Here is an 11,662-nt window from a genome sequence, read left to right as displayed (position 1 = left end):
AGAAATCAGAATCATAACCCCTTACCTGAGAAAATTGCGGATTTACTCAAGGAGCTTCTAAAATCTAACTCGAATGGTAGAATAAACAACAACTACAAGCAAAGAAAAATCAATTATACTCCAAAACCCAAAACTATATTGAAATGGGTTCATAAGATTGTTTGTCTGGTTTCCCACACCACTTTCAAGGCTTTGAGTCAATCAAAGTGGTACTTAGACAGTGGTTGTTCTAGACACATGACGAGTAATAAAGATTTGTTCACGAATCTTAAAGATATGACTGATGGCTTGGTCATAATTGGTGATGGTATCAACTGCAAAATTATTGGCCAAGGTACGGTTCAACTCTTTAATCTTCCTTCATTTGATAATGTGTTGTTTGTAGACAGCCTTAAGCATAATCTCTTAAGCATTTCTCAAATTTATGATAATAAACATAGCGTCAAATTCACCAACCAGGGGTGTGAGATTTCTAATGAGAATGGTTCTGTGATATTAACTGGTCGCAGAACATCTGAGACCTGCTATATAGTCAGCTATTCAAGCTCGTCTAAGTTATCTTGTTACGTGGTCCAAACTGATGAGACCGAACTATGGCATAAACGCCTAGGACATGTACACTACCATAATCTTTATAGACTGAGCAAAGGTGAAGTAATAAGAGGTCTACCCAAGTTCAAGAAATTGGATAAAATTTGTGGCGAATGTCAGATTGGAAAACAAACTAGGAGTGCTCACAAGAAAGTGAACTCCAATGCTACATCCAAACCCCTTGAGCTCCTCCACATGGATCTTGTTGGATCGACTAGAACGGAGAGTCGAGGCGGTAAGAAATATATCCTGTAATTGTAGATGATTTTACCAGGTATACATGGGTAGTTTTCATGAGAGAAAAATCTGAGACTCTCGATGAAGCGAAAAGGGTACTCAAGCGTATCCAAACTGAGAAAGAATCACATGTCTCTAAAATTCATAGTGATCATGGTTCCGAATTTAATAATAATAGTTTCGAGAAGTTTTGTAGTGATCATGGAATATCGCATGAGTATTCTGCACCCAAGACGCTTCAACAGAATGGGGTAGTTGAAAGAAAAAATTGAGTACTTCAAGAAATGACTAATGTGATGTTAAATAGTATGAAACGTCCTAAAAATCTTTGGGCTGAAGCAATGAACATGGCTTGTTATATTATTAACCTTGTTTATACTAGAAAATCTAATAATAAGACTGTTTATGAACATGGTTCAATAAGAAGCCTACTGTTAAATATTTTTGTATTTTTGGCAGCAAGTATTACATTTTGTGTGACCGGGAAAATCTGAGAAAATTCGATACTAAAAGTGACAAGGGTATTTTCCTAGGATATGCGCTAAATAGTCGAGCGTATCATGTTCTCAACAAGAGGACCGACATAATTCAAGAATCCATTAATGTGCTTATAGATGATCACTTGAATACAGCTGTCTCAAGTTCAGAAGATGATGAAGTCTCTTTATTTGATAAACCAGACTCTTCATCTGTCAAAATGACACTGAACTGTGGTCAGTTAAAGACCATCCAACTAATCAAATTCTTAGAAATCCTCTCACTGGTGTGTGCACTCGTAGACAATTATAAAACATTTGTAATTATGTGTGCTTCACATCCCAGATTGAGCCGGCCAATGTAAAAGCTCTTGCTGATGAAAATTGGATAGTGGTTATGTAAGATGAACTTTATCAATTTATAAGAAATGATGTATGGTACTTAGTTCCTAGACCTAATGATAAACACATTATTGGAACTAAATGGATCTTTAAAAATAAGTCTGACGAACTTAGTAATATTATAAGAAACAAGGATAGACTGGTTGTACAAGGGTACACTTAGATAGAAGGCATTGATTATGATGAAACCTTTGCCCTAGTAGGTCGTCTTGAATCTATCAGACTATTTATATTCATTGCTTGTTACAAAAAAATTAAAATTTATCAAATGGATGTTAAGAGTACTTTCTTGAATGGTGATCTGCATGAGGAAGTATATATTGAACAACCTAGGGGTTTTGAAGACCCTAAACATACTGATCATGTTTATCTCCTGAAAAAGGTACTCTATGAATTAAAACAAGCTCCCAGGGCATGGTATGAGAAATTGATTAAGTTTTTATTAAGTCATAACTTTATAATGGCGAGTGTTGATAAAACACTTTTTGTAAAGAAACATAATGATCACATACTGATAGTACAACTATATGTTGATGACATTATCTATGGATCTACCTGTTCTAACATAACTGTTGATTTTACAAATTTAATGAAGTACAAATTTGAAATGAGCATGGTTGGAGAATTGAACTATTTCTTAGGTTTGCAAGTAAAACATCTTGCTGATGGGTTCTTTATCTCTCATGCTCTAAATTTAGTTAAAAAGTTTGTTTTTGAGAGCGATAAAAATTTCGATACTCCTATGAGTACGACACTTAAACTCCTTAAGGATTCGACAGGTAAAAGTGTAGATCTTAAGTTATATCGTAGTATGATAGGCAGTTTATTATATTTAACTGTGAGCTGACCTAATATTGCATTCAGCATAGGAATCTGTGCTAGATATCAATCGGACCCTAAAGAGTCCCACCTGATTGCCGTAAAGTGCAATTTGAGATATGTTGCACGTTCGGCCAAACTCAGCTTTTGGTATCCTCATGATACTAATGTTCATTTAACTAGTTATTCGGATGCTAATTGGGTTGGTAATATTGATGACCACAAGTCTACTAATGATGGATGTTTTTATGTTGGGAACTGTCTAGTTTCATGGCATAGTAAGAAACAGAGTTCCGTATCACTTTCCACAGTTGAGGCTGAGTATATTGCAGCCAGTAATGCATGCACCCAGCTTGTGTGGATGAAGAGGATGTTAAGTATTTATGGATTTACGCAAGAGTCTATGGTGTAGTATTGTGACAATTCTAGCGCAATTAACATTTCTAAAAATCCAATTCAGCATTCACAAACTAAGCATATTGACATTAGATATCATTATATTCGTGAATTAGTAGAAGATAAGATTATTTCTATGGATTACATTCAGACTGAAAATCAACTTGCAGATATTTTTACAAAACCGCTTGACAGAAATAGGTTTACAAAATTAAAATTGGATATGGGTATCTGCAATATGATCTGAAATGCTTGTGTTTATTTGTACTATATTGCATGTTTTTATTTTATTTATTTTTATAAATTTTTAATTTTCAAATATATGAAAATTACAAATTTTATGAGTTGCAAGACCAGTCGAGTACACATTTGACCAGTCGTGGCACGACCGGTCGAGTATGTACTCGACCAGTCGAGCCGCTTAAGTTTGGGGCTTTTTATTGTGTAAAAAGCACTTTTTCTTCATTTGTTTCATCTTCCCCGACCAGCGCTTCCACGACCGATCGAACTTGCCTTCGATTCCTTCATGGTTAGTGTATCTTTTTCATTTTCCTTATAGATTTAGGTTCTTTACATTTCCATTTCCTTGATTTTATTCTTTATTTCAAGGTTTTTGGTGGTTTATTGGGTTTTCTTGCTAAAAATATGATTTCCTTGAAACTCATCTTTCCTTTCTTGCATTGCTTGTATTTCTTGTATTCCTTGTGCTATGGAAGGTAGAAATAAGAAGAGAGACTCTTGTGGTCCCTCTTCTTCTCGTTCCGCCTCAATCACGGTGCGTCATCTTCGGTCACCCGAAGAAGATCCCGAATGTGTGCGAGATATATGTCTCCGCAACGTGATTGTTGAGCGGACGGTCAACTCAAATCATTTGGAACCATTCAGTATTGTTCCCCTCCTTTAAACTATAGGTTGGGCTCACATATTCAATTGGGGCGGTCCTGCATACCGTTCCATTGCGCAGGCCATGTTTGCTTGCATAAGTGACTTTTCTACTGAGAATTTAACTTTTATTATTACAATAAGAGGTCCTATTGATGTAGACCGCCACTTAATATCTGGACTGATGGATATTCCAGTAAATGATGATGGAATTCCTATTTCTACTTTAGTGACAAGACCTTCTGAGTCTGAAAAAAGAATGCTAACTAGAGTGTTATGCAACATGTATGCTGATTGGAACTCTGGTATTGCACTTAGTTCCAAATATATGTTACCTAGAAACAAGATTCTCCATCGTATTTTCATTTCTAATGTATATCTTAGGTCTGGTAACAAGATTGAGAATACTTCTTTTATAGCTCGCATCCTTCACTCTATTGTTACTGGTGTTCCTGTATGTCTTCCTTCTCTTATTTGTTACATTATCATTCAGTTTCGTCTCCATCCGGGTCATAGTGATATTCCATTTGCCTTTCTTATGACTACCTTAGCCACCCATAGTCTTATAGCTATGCCTGTTGGAGAAGCCCCCATAAACCATCTTCCCTTTAACAATTCAAATATTAATAAGATGAATCTAAGGTTGGCTCCTGGCCAAGTTGATGTGGGTGTTGGAGGAGTTGTTGTAATAACTGAAGAGGAAGATGCTTTGCTTCCTGATGATGTTAATGTTGATAACTTGTTTGATGAGATTGAGTCAGATTTTACGGCTGATCCAGACTTTTAGCCTTCTGACTTTGATAAGCGATTGTGATCCCTTGAGGAGAAGGTGGAGGGTTTGCATGTGTCCTAGGAAAATCAATTCAAATACATGCGCAATATCTTAGGCACATTAACAAGGGACTACATCAGATAGATCCTTCATTCCTGCTCCATCATCTGGATCTGATTAGCTTTTTATTTTATTCTGGACATGTATTAATACTTTATACTCTTTGTGTGTTGGGATATTTCTTGATCTTTTACTTCTTGATATGTGGACATGCTATTATACCTTAAGTTGATATTATGATTATCATGATGATGCTCTTTCTTATCTTATTTCATTTACTTCTCTCATCTTTATATGTCTTTCCTTTGTCTTATTGTGACAAAAAGGGGGAGAAATTGTGGAGATGATTGTGTGATTGTGGAATATGGAGTGGAATGTAAAATGTTTAGGTTCTGCAAATCACCTCTCCTGGATTAAGGGGGAGTAATGGAATGAGGGGGAGATGTGTCTGTTGATCATTTCTTACTCATATAGTGCATGATTCTTTATTTTTTTGTCATAAATTTGACAAAGGGGGAGATTGTAAATGCTATTGTGTAAATCTAGCACCCGAAGAGTTGTCAAATTTTGTTATGCCAAACCATTTAGAATTTGTATCATGCTTTAAGTTGAAGTGATTAGGTTCATGCATTTTAAAGTTGTATGTATCTTCATCGAACTTGCTTACATCTTCAAGTTGAAGAGAAGATTGTTGAAGTTCATAGTTTCAAGATCAAATTCAAGAACTCAAGCGTAACTAAAGTATAACTCAAGCTCAAGTTCAAGAGATCGAACTCAAGCTTCACGTATCACAAGAATTCAAGGTTCTGAAGCAAATGATGTTTCAATTGATCCAACTCACAAACAGGCATGGATGACCCTAGATTGACCATGGGTTTTGTCATATTCATTGCATATTGTTTGTGGGTCATTTCATATGTTTACAGGTCATTTTCTTGACTAATCTTAGTCCTTATTCGACTAGTTCGAGTACTGGCTCGACCAGTCAAATAGTTTTCTCGACCAGTCCAAGGTTTATTGCTATTTTTCAGAATTTTCTGTTGGACTCTCGACCAGTCCTGGAGACTGCTCGACCAGTCAAGTGAACAATGCTCGACTAGTCCTGCAGTGTTCACTCAAAGTCTAGCAAGCTTTTCTGGTCCCACTCGACCAGTCGAATGCATTGCTCGACCAGTCAAGCAGGTCATTTGACCAGTTGAGCAAGCCACTCGACTAGTCGAGTAACGACATTATCGCGCTAGAAAATTTGAAATTTTGTTGGTCTTTCGACTAGTCGAACCGACCCTTAGACCAGTTGAGTGAATAGTATTTTCACCTATAAATAGAGCATGAATTTCATAATTTATTCATTCATTAAATTGAAATCAAAACACCACTCTGATAAATAAGTTTGTGAATTTATTAAGCTATATTGTGCTCATTTTAGATTCTCTTTAATTGGCATTTGCAATTTGATTTTGTGATCTTTATTCCCATCTTACATTAAGAAGGGATTTGTGTTTTCTCTTTTCTTAAGATCAAAATAAAATCAAGCTAGCCCAGGTTGATTTAATTAAAAATCATTTAGAACTAGAACATTTTCATCTAAACATTGAACATCTTCGTCTACATCGGATTGGTTTTATCGGGCTTCTTTAAAAGGAGAATTTCCACTTAAGTATCCTTTACAGTTTTGTATATCATTTTTGGTTTTTAAGGTTTGCCAGAAATATCTCTTTCTGTTTTTGTCCAAGGTAATCCAGAAAATCTCAGAGTGTGGGGTTTTTTGTAATTGTGTAAGCTCATCTAAAGACACAATTGTGAAGGTTTTAAGGTGAACCTTGGAAAACCTTTTTTCATAGTGAACGCTAATATCCCGAGAGAGTGGATATAAGGAGTGGAGTAGTGTGGCTATTTTCTAACAGTTAGTGTACACACAAACGAACCACTATAGTTCCTTGAGTTTTGGTGGATGATTGAATGTGCTTATGTGTGTGAATGTTGTAATTTATTTTAAGCATTTGTAGTGAATGGTGTAATTTATTTTATGCACTTGTAGGAATGTTGTAATAAGTTAGTTTATTTCCTTTTCTATTTCCTTTACCTCTTTATTGGTTTGGGTTTTTGATACTTACAAATGTTCTAGTACGGTTGTCCTACCATAAGCCTTTAGTTTTTGGTATTAGGTTGTCCTTAGAACTAAGTTTGCATCAACCTCTCAAGACTAGTACATTTGAGATTGCTATTTACTTGTGCTTCTTTATTATTTGATTATGCTATCTTTCTTTTAATCTTGCATTTATTTTTTAATTTGGCATAGCCCTATTCAACCCCTCCCCTTCTAGGACGTATAACTCTGCCTTTTCAAGTGGTATCAAAGCCTAATAGCTCTTTTTATTTGGATTCATTTCTTGAGCTAACCAATCTAAGCTTTTAAGATGTCAAATTTTGATAGCCTCTCAATCACTAGGCCTCCACCTTTTGATGGCTCCAATTATGCCTATTGGAAAGCCAGAATGTGGATCTTTTTAAGGTCCATAGATGAGAGCGTGTGGCAAGCCACAGTGACTAGATGGACCCCTCCTACCACTGAAGTTTTAGGCACTGATGGAACTAAAACTATGAAGGTTACACCTTATTTTTCATGAACCACACTTCAAAAAAATGAGAGTAGTGCCAATGCAAAGGCTTTAAATGCAATCACTTGTGCACTATCACCGGATTAATTCAAAAGAATTATATCTTGTGATACTGTAAAGCAAGCCTGGGACATTCTAGAAATGACACACGAGGGTACGACTATTGTCAAGAAATCTAAACTTCAAATCCTCACCACTTGGTTTGAGGAGATCCATATGGAAGAAAGTGAAACTTTCATGGACTTCTATACTAAGTTAAATAACATAGTCAACTTTATGTGGGGTCTTGGTGATAGTATCCCAGAAAGCAAAGTCTATGCAAAGATATTGCGCTCATTGCCTGATAGGTTCAATTCTAAGGTCACTGCCCTTTAAGAACATTGTGATACAGATAATATGAGGATTGAAGAGCTGGTTGGTTCTTTACAAACCTACAAGTTAAACTTTAAGGCTCCTAAAGGTAAGTCCATTGCCCTTAAGTCTTCTAAAAATATTTCTCATGAAAATGCTAGTAATTCTGATTTTGAAAACTCTGATGATGATATGACACTATTAGCCAAGAAGTTTTATAAAATTTTCAAAAGTAAAAAGAGGGTAGATTTTCAAAAACCTTCTAAAAAGAAAGGACTAGATCTAAAACTTGAAAATCTATTAAAGACAGCTAATGTTTCAATTGTCATGAATACGGGCATCTGGCAAACAAATGTCCAAAGAGGGACAAATCTAAAAAGAAAGGCATGTTAGCCACATGGGATGAATCATCATGCTCTGAAGCTTCTTCTGAGTTAGATGATTCTGAACCTGAGTCTACTAATGAGGTCAAGGCCTTAATGACTCTAGCCAGAGTCACTTCCTCAAATAATTGTAATTCAACTTATGATGAAAATCTGAGAAGCGACTCTAAAAATGATGATGATTTACAAGATGCCTATAATGCCCTATACAGGGAAAGTTGCAAGATAGCTATATGTATCAACCACACCATCTATTTACCTTCTTAGGACAAGTATGAGGCTTAACCTTGACATTTGTACATCATCATCATTCCCCCTTGACATAGATAGAAGAATATGTGATATCAGGTTGGGTATATTCACTATATAGGCCTACCTTGATGTTTGTGTTAGATATGTCATCTTTCTGTGGACCCCGTCATGTATTGGGCCGATTAATGTTATATTTGTTAATCATGCTAGTGTGCTTTGTAAGTGCTATGTTTTCTAGCTCCTATGATTATCAAATTTTGTAGTGTCAAAACCTCTTCGAACTATATCTTGTGTAGCTCATCTTCATGTTCAAGATCATGCAATTCTTCTACAAGTTCAAGATGTTCCACTTCAAGATTCAAGCATCACTAGTATAAGAGATATACAAGTTCAAGAACTACATCAACTGATAGATCAAGCTTTCAAGCTTCGTCCTATGTCAAGACAAAATGCTTTACTTTGGTACTCAGAGCTCAAGGTGAATTTCAACTCAAGTAATTCAAATTCAAGTTTCAAAGTGCTACAAATTCAAGCTTCAAAGTGTTTCAAATTCAAGCTTCAAAGTGTTACAAGTTCAAGCTTCAACATACGTCAAGATATCAAGCTTCATGAACTTCAAGATCAACCATCAACCGAAACAAAAGATGTTTTAATATCAGTTATAAGGTATAAATGACCCTAGATTGACCATAGGTTAGGTCATTTTGATTGCATACTTTAATTGGGTCGCTACATAAGTGTATAGGTTGTTTTCTCGACTAGTCTTAGCCTATGTTCGAATAGTGCTAGTACTGGCTCGACTAGTCTAAGAAATTCCTCTACCAGTCCAAGGTTTGTTACTAATTTTCAGGATTTTCTGTTATAGCCTCGACCAGTCCTAGAGACTGCTCGACCAGTTGAGTAGGCTTGACTCAAAGTCCAGCAACCAAATTGGGTCCCACACGACCAGTTGTGGGCATGACTCGACCGGTCATAGAGGCCACTCGATCGGTCGTGTAGGCCATTCGAATAGTCGTGGAACGGCTTTATCTTATCGCGCCTGAATTTTTAAAAGTTTGTTGGTCCTTGACCGGTCGAGCTGACCTCTAGGCTAGTCGAGTGAGTAGTTTCTACACTTATAAATAGAGTAAATTTTTAGAGTCTACCGCCTAAAAAAGGCACTCTATGGTTTAAAACAAGCTCCCAGGCAATGGTACAAAAAGTTGACTAATTTCTACTAAGTCATAACTTTATAATGGGAAATGTTGATAGGACATTATTTGTAAAGAAACATAATGATCACATACTAATAGTGCAAATCTATGTTGATGATATTATCTATGGATCTACCTGTGCTATCATGACTGTTGAGTTTACAAATTTTATGAAGTCTAAATTTGAAATGAGTATGGTTGGAGAACTAAACTATTTCCTAAGGTTGCAAGTCAAACAGCTACCTGATGGTTTCTTTATTTCTCAAACCAAATATGTTCTGAACTTAGTTAAAAAGTTCGGATTTGAGAGTGAAAAAAATTTTGATACTCCGATGAGTACTACTCTAAAACTCTCTAAGGATTCAACAGGTAAGAGTGTGGATCCTAAGTTGTATCATAGTATGATAGGTAGTTTGCTTTATTTAACTGCGAGCTGACCTGATATTGCATTTAGCGTTGGAATTTGTGCTAGATATCAATCTGACCCTATAGAGACATCTAATTACTGTTAAGCAGATTATGCGATATGTCGCTAGTTCAGCAAATCTTGGTCTCTGGTATTCACATGATACTAGTGTGCAATTAGCTGGTTACATGGATGTTGATTGGGCTGATAATATTGATGATCGAAAATCAGCCAGTGGTGGTTGTTTCTATGTAGGGAACTGTTTAGTTTCTTGGCTAAGTAAGAAACAACGTTCCGTATCGTTCTCAATAGCTGAGGCTGAATACATTGCTGCAAGTAATGCATGTACTCAGCTTATACGGATGAAAAGAATGCTAAATGATTACGGAATTGCACAAGATACTATGGTTTTATATTGTGATAATTCAAGTACAATTAATATCTCTAAAAATCCAATCCATCATTCACGAACTAAGCATATTGACATTAGATATCATTATATTCATGAATTAGTGGAAGACAAGACAATTTCTTTAGATTATATTCCGATCGAGACTCAACTTGTTGACATATTCATAAAATCGCTCAACAAAAGCATGTTTGCTAAATTGAAATTTGATCTTGGTATGTGCAATATGAATTGATGATTCATGTCTTTCTATATCATAATGTATATATTAGTTATTTTAAATTTTTAAAATTCAAATTTTATGAAAAATTGCACATTTTATATTGTGCACGACCAGTCAAGTACATACTCGACCAATCGTGGCATGACTGGTCGAGCATGTACTCGACCTGTCGTGAAACACGGGTTTACCCTTTTATTTGGGGAAAAATCACTTTTTCTTCATTTGGGTCTTCTTCTCCAATGAGCCCTACGTCGACCAGTCGACCCCATCTTCAATTCCTCCATGGTTAGTGCGTTATTTTCAATTTTCTTGTAGATTCAAGTCCTTTGCACTTCCTTTTCTTCATTTATGTGGTTTATTTCATGTTTTATGTTGGTTTTTGGGATTTTCTATCAAAAAATCTAATCTACTAAGAACCCATTTTGCTTCTTTTGCAATCTCTTTCTTTCTTGATTTCTTTATTGCAAATGGAGGGTAGAACCAAGAAGAAAGGATCTTGTGGTCCCTCTTCATCTCATTCGACTCCTATCACGGTGCCCTACCTTCGGTTGCCCGAGGATGATCCCACTTATGTGTGGGATATTCATTTGCATAATGTGATAGTAGAATGGCCTGTTAATGTTGATCATTTGGCTGTTTGATATCCTTCCTCTCCTTCAGTCTATAGGATGGGATAACGTACTTCATTGGGGTGAGCTGGCATACCACTCCATTGCGCAGGCTATGTATGCTTGCATTACTGATTTTTCTACTGAAAATATGACATTTGTTATTGCGACCAGAGAAGGTCCAATTGATGTGGACCGTCATCTTATTTCTTTTTTAATGGACCTTCCAGTTAATGATGAAGGTATTCTGATTAGTACTCTAGTAGCAAAACCATCTGAAACTGAAAATCGAATGCTCACTAGAGATTTATGTAATATAGATGTGAAATGGAGTACTGGTAATGCGCTCGCCTCCAAGTTTCTAGTTCCCAGACATTGAATCCTCCATAGGATTTTCATTTCAATTGTCTATCCTCGATCTTCTAACAAAACCGAACTTACTACATTCATGGTTCATATTCTCCATTCTATCATTTCTGGAGTCTCTGTATGTCTTCGTTCTTTGATTTGTCATAACATAATTTAGTTTCGTCTCCACCTAGGTCATAGTGACATACCCTTTGCTTATCTTATGACTGTGTTAG

This window comes from Magnolia sinica, chromosome 11 (genome assembly GCF_029962835.1).
Source record: "Magnolia sinica isolate HGM2019 chromosome 11, MsV1, whole genome shotgun sequence".
In the NCBI taxonomy this organism is placed as follows: Eukaryota; Viridiplantae; Streptophyta; class Magnoliopsida; order Magnoliales; family Magnoliaceae; genus Magnolia; species Magnolia sinica.
Note: the sequence above shows the minus strand (reverse complement) of the source record.